Raw genomic sequence first — 11,026 nt, forward strand, 5'->3', positions numbered from 1 at the left:
CTACTGAGAGGGCCAGCCAGTTGTGTCATGTCCAGTTGTGCAAAGGGTACACAGAGCACCTGTACAGTGACCCAGCTCAGCGGTGGTTGTACATGAGACCCATGGCTCTGCACCTGACGGGTCCCCCATGTTCCCTCACCACTGCCAACTGCTCTGTGTCCCCAAAGGCCACTGGGCCCCACAACCACGGCCACCCTGTGCTGCAGGCATTAGCGTGTAAGGCCAGGTGGGTAGGATATCTGGGGACGCACAGGTCATTCAATATACCAACCCAGCTGGAATGCATTCCAGTCTGCTGGAATGCAAACTCCCTCTCAGGGTCCAGCTAAGTGCAGGGCTGGGCCAGAGGACCTGGAGGCATCAGTGGAGGCCGACTCAGGACAGGGAGAAGATCAGTACGCCCCTTCCCCTTCTCCTCTCCTCCTTTTTCCTTGTCTTCCTGGCAGGACCTGGGACGGACGTCCAGCCCATCCCTGGCTGCAGCCCTGCCTGGAGTCAGAGGGGCGGGAAGGAGGCTAGGTTGGAGGGGCCCACTAGCAGGATTCCCATGTGCAGGGGGCCATTAATATAATGAGGAAACCTATGGGCATTCAGGGATTTCAGCCCTTTATCGACATGAGAAGTGGCCCCAGGACTCAGCCCCTGCCCCATCCTTCACCCTCTACAAGGCCCTGCATCCTCCCCAGTGCAGTCCTTGTCCAAAGTCAGTCCTCCCTCTGGCCCCAGGAAATCCAGCTGCTCCATGGACTGAGAAATCTTTACAAGGTGGAGCTGAGCCAGCCCAATGGGGCCTGGTTCCCACAGTGAGGAGGAGAGATGAGGCCAGGCAGGAGTGGGTAGAGGGCAGAGTGGACTCTCGCTAGGTTCCATGGCTGCCTGGTCAGCACAGACTCTGCTGTGTGCTGGCCCCTAGGGCACCCAGACTCCTGCTCCCGAGCAGGCTCCGTAAGGAAGGCTAGAGTGTGATTCCTGCTAGCTCACATGGTGTCACTCTGTCCTGTATCTACAGCCTGTCCCACCAGCTAGACTCCCCTCCTAGTCGGCCAGCTCACCTTCTGGGTCAAGAACAGGGCATCATGAAGCTCAGGGGCAAGTGCATAGCTGGGCAGGAAGGGGAGGGCTCGCTCTGGGCTCAGGGAGACTCTGGCTGGGCTAGCAGGGGCCCTGGACGGCTGGCCTTACAAATTCTCTGCTGACCATCCCTGGGTTAGGGTGAGGGTTAGGTTGAGGGTGAGAGGAGGGTGAGGGTGAGGGTGAGGGGAGGGTGAGGGTGAGGGTGAGGGTGAGGGTTAGGGTTAGGTTTAGGGTTAGGGTGAGGTTTAGGGTTAGGGTTACGGTTAGGGTTTATTGTTAGGGTTTAGGGTTAGGGTTAGGGATAGGGTTCGGGTTAGGGTCAGGTTTAGTAGATGATGGCTCCTGATACTCCAGTAAAGATATATAAGACCTACTGGATATTCAGTTGAAGGGTTTGTGACCTCCTGAAAGTTATGTGAGCTGAGAAATTGTGACATTCAGTTAGAATGTTAGTAGGAGAATAATGCTCATTTGACAATCTGAAACCTCATAACACTCAGGAAGAAGCTATGAGGTGTCCTGACACGCAGGCAGCCCTGGGACAACCTCTTGATGCTCAGATTGTCTGGTGGAGAACTTACACTCTGGGAGAGGAGGGAAAACTCCCCTTCATGCAAGTGGAGGTGTGACCTCCTCACACTCCGACAGGAAGGTGAAACTTCTTAACATGCAGGTATGTGAGGTGAGCATTTGTCATCCTCCCGTTGGTGAGATGCCGTATCCTGAGAATCAGAAAAATGAAACCTCAGAATATTCAGGTGATTGTGGTGAGAATTCCTGACCCTCAGGTATAGGAGACACATCTTCCTGCATGTAGGTCCCAGAGAGTTGACCTAGAGACACTCTGGTAGGAAACACCAGACCCTGTGATACTCAGCAGGGAATAGAATGGTGGTGTTTGCAGTCCTAAATTAGAGAAATTCAAAGTGGCTTTTTGAAAAGTGTGCTGATAGTATGTACTTGGAAGAGCGAAAGACAATTTGCCCTAGACAGTGTTAAGGATCGATTAATCTGGTGAGCCCGACACCCTGTGACCATTGACATGCTGCATCATCTTGACAGAGAGGGACAGAACTGCCCCTGAACCCATGATTTGGAACAGGAACTGTGGTTGCAGCTTGCATGAGGGGCAGACCCTGACACTGCACAAAACTGGATCCTAATATGATACGGAACCTTTGAAGGGTAACTGGGAATGAAGATCCTGGCCTTGGGACATAGGGAGGGGGTTGCACATGAGCCCCCATCACCCGAGGGATGCAGAGGAGCCTGAACAGAAATCTGGGATCTTGTTTCAGCATGAACCGTCTAAGCTAATGGGCTCCTGCCTGGCCTGACTATTGGAATGGGGAGAGGGGGGATGTATCCACGCTGATTGGTCAGGAGGCGACAGAGCTTTGTGAGGTCACTGGGCTTCCAGGCCAGACTGGGCCTGGAGTATGATAGAGACGCTGCCAACTGCCATTCTGCTGGACTTGGCAGTTTCTGTGGTTGCCAAATATAACGCCACTTCTGAATAAGTGTCAGGGACACCTCCGGGGGGTGGAAAGAGTGTCTTCTGAATATCAAGCCCCACCCAGACTCCCTCTGTCCAGGGATAGGGAGGAGACCAAGCTTGGGCCTTAGTAGTCCCCTGGGTCTCACGGGTGTGACCCACATCCCCAACTCAGACCATCCTTGCTCCCGGGTTCATCAGCTGAGACACCCCAAGGCTGACCCCTGGGCTCCTATGTCTCCTGTAGCACAGAAGCTGGGGCCCTTCCCTCACCTCGAGACTGACCTCACTGCCTCTTGCACATCAAGTCTCAATTTTAGAAAACCCTTTCTTCTCACAGATACTGAGGTGCCCCACCTGTGGCTGACCCCAGAGACCCTAGGGTATTCTCATGGCATTCTTCTTGTGTCCCACCCCCACCTTAGGCTCTGACAGGCCCCAAGGTACCCCCAAAGTCTTGTGGCATCTCCCCAGTTCCCAGAAATTCCAACCCTGGACCCACATTGCTCCCCACACCTGGGATCACTGGACGTGCCTTGGGTACTCTCCCTCCTCCTGCCACCATCCAACCCCAAACTGCAGCTCCAAGACCCTTGGGGCTGTTTTCTGAGTCTCCCGCCCAAAATTGGCTCTAAAGACCTCAAGCGATTACACCTCTCCCTCTCCTCCTCTAGCCTCCCCCTCTAACTCGGGATCTCTCATATTTCTAGGGCTCTTATCATTGGTCCTGCTTCCTATGGCACCTTTTTCCTCACCTTGGGGCTATACCCACAAGACCCCAGAACTCATACTCCTCCAAACCAATTCCTGAAACCTGCAGCTTTCTGCTTCCCTACCGTCCTGACAGCTCCTCTCCTCAGCAGCTCCACCGCGGCCCATCCACACTCCCGGTTGCCCCACTTTGCCAGGCCCCCTAGGCCTGATTCCCCCATCGTGCAGGTGCGAGGACAGGCTGTGCCTCTTATTGGTTTGAACTGTGCCCCTGGTCTCTCCCCAGTGCCCCCTGTGGGTGACGGTTCAGGAAGAACCCACCGGGAAGTGGCCGTATCGTCGGAGGGCAGGATGCAACAATCAGTGCCTGGCCCTGTATGGTCAGCCTCCAGGTATTCATGTCCCATAATAACCAAAGGTACCATGCGTGTGGAGGCACATTGCTGAACTCCCATTGGCTGCTTACTGCTGCCCACTGCTTCGTCTCCAAAAAGTACATGTGGGAGTGCATGGAGGGACGTCTTCAGAAAGACTCTTCCCAGAAAGGGACATTCTCCAGGGCTCTCTGTGTGCAGTCTCACTGGGGCACTGGGCCTTGTGGCAACCAGAACGTGTGGGTGGGCCCAGGCCCTTGCTGAGGGAGGGCTCTGAGGACATTGGTCACCAGAGGTTTCTATTGAGCCCATCCTTTCTGAGGATGACCTGGCTTGCCTCTGTGCCCACAGAAAATTATATGAGTGGAGACTAATTTTTGGAGCAAAGGAAATTATGCATGGGAACGCTAAGCCAGCGAAGCCGCCTCCACAGGAGAGATATGTCGAGAAAATCATCATTCATGAGAAATACATCCCCAGTTTAGAGCACAATGACATCGCTCTCATGAAGATCACCCCTCCTGTTCCCTGAGGGCAATTCATCAGAATGGGCTGCCTGCCCCAATTTAGCGCAGGCCCACCTGGTGTTCCCCAGGCCTATTGGGTGGCTGGCTGGGGATTCTTGAAAGAGAAAGGCGAGTATGGGAGGGGCTCTCACAAGGGTAGGGGCACTGCTGGTCATACCCTCAGTGGTCTCTGATGTGCAGGGGCCATGTGTGGTGCCTAGTGGTGATGTCCACCTGCATGCAGGACACTCTTCCCTTTTAGAGCGGGAGAAAGTGGCAGCCGAGACCCCTGTCCACAACCTCACCACTAATGGCTTGTGTTGTCGCTGGGTGGAAGGGTGCTTGCAGCCCCAGGAGAATCTGGGCATTTTTCGAACAGGGTATGGGCTGTGGCTATATCTGGGGCCTGGAACCCTAGTTGCTACCTTCTGGAAATGGGGGATTGTCCCCTGAAATGGCACCTGGAGAAGAGCTCGAGATGGGGTTTTGTGGTTGTGGGCCAACTCCTCTCTTCTCTGGACATCCATTTCCCCATCTGTGAGGGGAAGGGCCATGTCACGTGGTCTCTGAGCTCTGAGACCGTAGACCCTAGCCCTCTAGAACTCAGTGAACCTCTGCTCCCCACACTCGCTGGTCATAATGCGAGAATCCACCCTCCCCATCCGAGTGACTTCGTTCTCTCTGGAGAGAGGGGACATGGTTCTTCGCAGGACAGCAGCAGGCAGCAAGGGTTTGACGAGGAGGTTAGGCCTTTCAGCTTTCCACAGGTGACCACATGGACTTTTTACCCAGTCACAATGGGGATGAGAAGAGAGACTGAAAGCTCTTCTGTCCCTTGATAATGGAAACTGAGGGCTCCTAATTCAAGGCACTTCCGTCAATTGGGGTACAAAACTTAGGCTTTTCTGGAGACAAAACCCTGGTAGTTTCACTATGCTTCTTGTAACTCTTCTTCCTTCTCTCAAGACTGCCCCCTTTTCTGATTGGGTTGCTTCTCCTCCCGGGCACCCCTGTTTTCTCTGGCCTGTGCTGGACGTTCCCTCCCTGACCTGGGATATCAACCTCTGTCTGGCTATTGATGTCCATAGCTGTGCTGAGGCCTCTAGAGCATTCTTCTTCTCCCACCTCCCCAGCCTACACTGCTCAGCCCACCCACCCAAACATGTGCGCAGTGTCCCAGGGTTCTTGTAGTCCCTGGGGCGGCTGATCTCAGGGTTCCCATCTACATTCCCTGCCCTACCACCACCTTTGCTGTCCTATCTCTAAAGGATTATAGGCTCCCAGCTACAACGTGGACATCACCCAAGGGCTCTTTTGTTCTAGAATCCTCCTCAACTTAGTGGGCTTCGACCATCTTCTGGTGAATCCATCCCTCAATGTTAAGGCCAAATCTTAAAGAAATCCCCAGCCTCCAAATTTCTGTGACATTCTTGCAGACCTTCCTTTTTCTACCTCCTCCTTGAGCCCATAGGCTTCTGGGGTAGTCCTCCTTTTCTATTGAATTTCAAGTTCTTGTGGACTTTTTAGCATTTAAACCAAGGTGTTGGGATTGAGAAAACCCTGTTCTCTTCCAGGTCATCTGGCTCTTCCATAGATTTAAAAGGTCACGATAAGCGACCAGGCTTGTTGCGGTGGTCATTTCCATGTCACCCTGGCCTTGGGGACAGTGCAAGTACAAAACTAAACATTCTTGGGTGGTATGCAAAGTGGACCTGAAGGGCCTGGAAACGCAGTCCAGGCCACACAAACACACAGTCTGAATGCTGTGTGCCTAGCTCCATCCATTTTGCTCCACTTGGTTATGGCTTCCCACTTGGCCTCCACTGCCGTGTTCCAAGTGTGATCCGCCACCTCTCCACCGGGATGCAGGCGATTTCAGACCCACCCACTGGGCTGTGGCTGGACTGTGGGTGAGGCTTGGTGCGGGGATGCCACCTGATGAAGAGGGGATAGCTGTCCCTATAGACAGGTGTGATGTTGGCTGATGGAATCATAGACTGGGCTGGGCCTTTCTTAACCCAATGGTCATGATGGAGCCTCTAGGGCTGTACAGGACGTTCTGACCTGCCTTCCGGTTATTCCAATCACCCATGCCACTGACAGTTCTGTGTACGTGGAGGCCATCATGCAGCTCCTCCTTCTCTGTAACGTCAGAATGGATGGGAGGCATGCGGGGAGGGACTCATCTGCCTAAATCTAGCAGATCCTGTCCAGAACTGAGCTGAGGGGTTTAACGGGGGATAAAAATCAATGAGGGGGACTTAGAACCATACTGTGGGGAAATGAAATGTGTGTCCTGAATTTAGGTGTAGAGAGGAAAACCTTGGTCCGAATCCAAGACACACCACATCCCTACCAGTTTGTTTGGGCCAGTGGTGCTCCAAGCTCTTGATTGGAGGCAAGGTGAGTCACAGCGCCTAACATAGGGGGACACTGTGGGATGTAAATGAGGTGACACATCCTGGCTGTAGCTGTGAATAATCATCTGACATCAACACTCATTCCTGCAGCCACATCTGCTCATCCTCCATGCACTGCCCCTCCTCTTCACCTGCATATGCCTCCAACACCCCTCATCCTTCATAAGTGTCTGAGGAGAGGCCAGGGGCATTGACTTTCATGGATTTTAGTTTGAATTAGAGCATTTCAGGATGATGGGGTTCCGTGGAGGGAGGAGGCTGGGCTTTCCCAAAACATGTCTTCTGTGATCGATGAACACAGAGCCGCCTGGCTGTAGACTACAGGATCGCACCTACACTGCAGGAGGCCTGTGTGAACCTCATCGACCTCGACTTTGTAACTCCACACAGTGGTACAACGGGTGCATTTGTTTAACCAATGTGTCTGCAGGGTACCCTGAAGGCAAGATCGACACCTGCCAGGTAACTTCCCTTCGGGCGCCCCTTTCCCTGTCAACACCTCTTTTGTGACTCCCTGAAATCCACTCCCTCCAGGGCCCTGCTTCAGTGACCCTTTCCCTGGTCCCATCTTGTAGCAGTGAGGATGGGAGGTGATTCCTGGGGCCCATACAAAGAACCAGTCAGCACACAGAGAGCTTTAACCCACCGTGACACAGAGATCATACCACCCGAACACCACCCTGGAAAGGAATGCTTACCTCTCCTCACCAGAATACAAAACCTTCCAATCCACTTGTACACACATGCCCATGCATGCATAAAACCTAATACGTGGACACATGGGTCGCTGATCTCTCCTCACTGCAAGGAGACCCGTGCCTATCCATCCCCTTCTCACATCTACCTGAAGCTGTTGATACCAACTCAATGTTTACAACCACCACTTGTGTTCATGGTAGCAAGAAGCCATGTGACTGAACAAACTGTCCTTCTGGGCAGGGGAAAAGTGGCTCAGACAAAGAGGGACTTCTGTGTCCTTCTGGACAGTGGGACAGGGGCAGGCCTCTCATGTGCAGAGACAACGTGGCAAACACCTATGTGGCCGTGGGAGTCACAAGCTGCGGGGTAGACTGTACCCGAACTAAGTAACCCGGAGTCTACACAGCCACCTGGCCCTATCTGAACTGGACTGCTTCCAAGATCGGTTCTAATGCCTTGCACATGGCTCAAATGCCCACCCCTCCCATCCGACTTCTCAAGAAATCCCGGCTAACAACCCTCTGTCCGCCCTTCTGTTCGCCCTCCTTGGTACTTCCAACACCCTCCTCGACCTCCACCCAGCCCCCTGCATCTCGACCTCGACCTCGACACAAACCCCTGGCGCCAACGCCAGCCCCACCCCCAACAACACCTGCTCCCCCACCTATCACTAAAGCTCCCCAAGTACTTAATGTTGCCAGCGACTACAGCAACTCACAGAGATCTTGAAGGGGAAGACCTTTTCTAAGGAAAAGGGGTATTAGGGAAATTAAGACCACAGATCTCCCAAAACAGACCGCTGCCTCCTGATGTGTCCCCACTCAAAACAGACACAGTGAGACCTTTACTCCCAAGGAAACAAAGATGAAATAAATAAATGTAAACATATATATATAGATATATAAAATATATCTATATCTATATCTATCTATCTATCTATCTATCTATCTATCTATCTATCTATCTTTCTATCTATTTAATCTATGAAGGGATGATTTCTGGACTTCTTCCTACCTGCTCACCCCGACACAATCCACATCCTCCCCCAGCAAATCTGTCTTCCCTCTGTCACCCTCCAACAGGGTGGAATTGTTTGTGTGTCAGGGGTCATTGTGGTTTCCTAAACCTTGATTTTTGAAGCTGGAACAAGCCGATATGTAGTGACAAGCCAGGTAAGGTCTGGATCTCAAACTCAGAGTCTCTGCTTTTTGAATCGGTGCAGGGGGGCCCTGGATCACATCTGTGAGGTGAGCTGACTCAGAAGGAGGGGTGTGGGTCTGAGTCCATTGGAAGAATGACCCCAGTCTGAAGTTTTGTAGCGTGGCCATTTGATGCTCAGTCCACATGGCCAACCCCAGGGAGGAGTCTGCCCTCAATCAGAATTGCTTATGTCCATCTGGAATTCCTGAGAAAGAGATCTCGATGGCCTCAGATCAACTGCCTACTCTGGTCAGGGCCCAGATCAAGCCCAAATTCTGGATTAGGCACTTGCGAATTACAAATGGCAGGCTCCAGAATGAAACCGCTGGGCTCATGGCAAGGCAGTTGCTGCAACAAGCAACCGTCTCATACCTGTTCACCTGTTCACTGTGTGCACATGTTTCAAGTGCAAGATGGTCCTATGTTCTGGTTGCAAATACAGATGGCATACGGTACAGGAGCATGAGGGAGGAACTTTGGGTGAGGAAGACCAAGGACCCTGTCTTTTCCTGCTGGGGCTGCAACAGGGACTGATGAAGCAGGCGTGAGTATTTTCAGGATTCGTCAGTCTGTCTGGGTTCAAACAAACGCCCTGCTTTACCCCTCATCAGCTTTGTGGCCTTGGGAATATGGCCAGAGGGTTGGGTGATAATGAAATTAGGACAGATGTGAAGCTTTCAGAGCAGAGCGTGACACACTATACATGCTTATAAATGTGGGCTCTAGAGCCAACTGGTGATGAGATGCTGGGTAAACTTATACATATGCAGGGGCACTCGGGTGTATATCGTCTGTGCACTTATGAGCCCTGGAATGCCTAGGTTACCTAAGAGGACTTGCAAAATTGATCTGGGTGGCCCATAGCTCTGTAGTGTATTAACAGTTGATAAAAAAAAAATTTTATCTGCCTTCACTGAGAGCCAACATTACTACGATTAGAGTTGGCATGTCCATGATTCCTTTCGTTGGCTTTGGTCTGTCTCTTCTAAAATCAGTTTCTTAATCTCCCTACTGGGTATATAAGCTTTGTACCCTGGTGTCAGACACCAGGTACCCTCTAAACACTGAACAAAACTCAATGTCAGTCACAGAGTGAGACAAACCCCTAGCCATAGGCCACATGGTCCAAAGAGCAGAAACAGCCATGGCAGCAACTCAGGACTTGCCCTCACCCTTCCTGGGCAGTTCTGAACCCTGAGCTTGCAGGTGGGAATGGTGTGGCAAGATGTGCTCAGGCTAGGGAGTAGGGGTGGTTGTGGAGGATTTGGGAAAAATTTGGAGGAGCTATAGTACCAGTGGTTTCTTTCCATTTACAGATCATCCCTCCTCCTCAGAGCTTCCCAGGATCCAGAACGGATTCTCCTGGCACTCTCTCTTTTCAAATGGTCAAATTCTTGTCCTTAGTTTTTCCCTTCTCTCCTCATTGGGCCTGTCATCTGTAGCTGACACTTGGGTGTCCTGCCTGGGGAGACAGGGCTTATGCTCAGGGAACACTGATGGGAGGCCATGGATTAGGTAGAGCCTGCATTATCCGATTGATGGTTTCTTGTGTATCTTCCGAAATTTTCAATGCCCACGAATAGATTTACGTATAACACTCTTCTTATTTAGTCACTGTTCATACTACTCAGATTTCCTGTTTCATTTAGCAAATTAGAGTTATTTTCGTATTACCATACAGGGACTCACATTCTCAAAATTACGTTGGAAGGTAGGGGTACTTACGAGATATAGTGCCACATTTCCTTCCTGGGAGGGGATACCTAGCCCCGTGCTTTAGCTTTCCCTCAATGTACTCTTTTCCCCACATATAAGCCAATACTGGTTTATATCGAATTCACTGATTTTTGCAAAACGAATAGATGTTCCAATTGTCATTTTTTTTTAAATTATGAATGAAGTTTTTGACAAGTGAAGTGAGACTCTCTGAGCTGCCTTCATATCCCTGTGGATACTCTAACACTGAAAATGGCTTACAGGTCCTGGAGCAAATACTGCTGCACACAGAGATAAGAAGAACAGGGGAAACTGGACAGGCTGTACAATGAGTCAGCACCAAGGGGCATCTAGGCAACTGGGGGATATTCTCAGTGTTTCTCTGTGGGATGGATTAGGAAAATGATAAGTATTTTTCAAAAAAACAGAATGCATAATGATTTTATTGCTAGGAACAGTAACAAGATGATTTCACGGTGGTTAAACCTGTGCACGTGGTAAAAGCCTGACTCCTGAGTTTTCGGGAATAAGAGACCTAAGATGTGGGTAGGCACACAATGTTCAGTGCATTTGCTTTTCTAAGCCTTCTCTGTTTAGGGTGCGTACTATTCAATGGCACCCATGCTGAATTTTACAGTTCTCAGCTCAAATTAAAAACTTGTCTTTTATGGTAAAGTATATATGTTATTTCCATCATAAGGCAGTTTTAAAAGCTTTCTAGTACTATATTTTAGAATGCTTTGAAAGAGTTTTTAACTAACATATTCATTAAAAAAAATCTTGATTTTTTTTTTTTTTAGGATGGCACTTTTTAGTACTGACCCATGATGG

The 11,026-nt window shown here is 50.8% G+C and overlaps 1 pseudogene; it reads left to right on the forward strand.

The window, feature by feature from the left end:
- Positions 1-2,513: 2,513 nt before the first annotated feature.
- On the forward strand, positions 2,514-8,089 carry LOC112814564 (acrosin-like; annotated as a pseudogene).
- The last annotated feature ends 2,937 nt before the right edge of the window (positions 8,090-11,026 follow it).

This window comes from Callorhinus ursinus, unplaced genomic scaffold, assembly GCF_003265705.2.
Source record: "Callorhinus ursinus isolate GAN/ISIS: 27379988/994484 unplaced genomic scaffold, GSC_fseal_2.0 scaffold376, whole genome shotgun sequence".
Taxonomy (NCBI): Eukaryota; Metazoa; Chordata; class Mammalia; order Carnivora; family Otariidae; genus Callorhinus; species Callorhinus ursinus.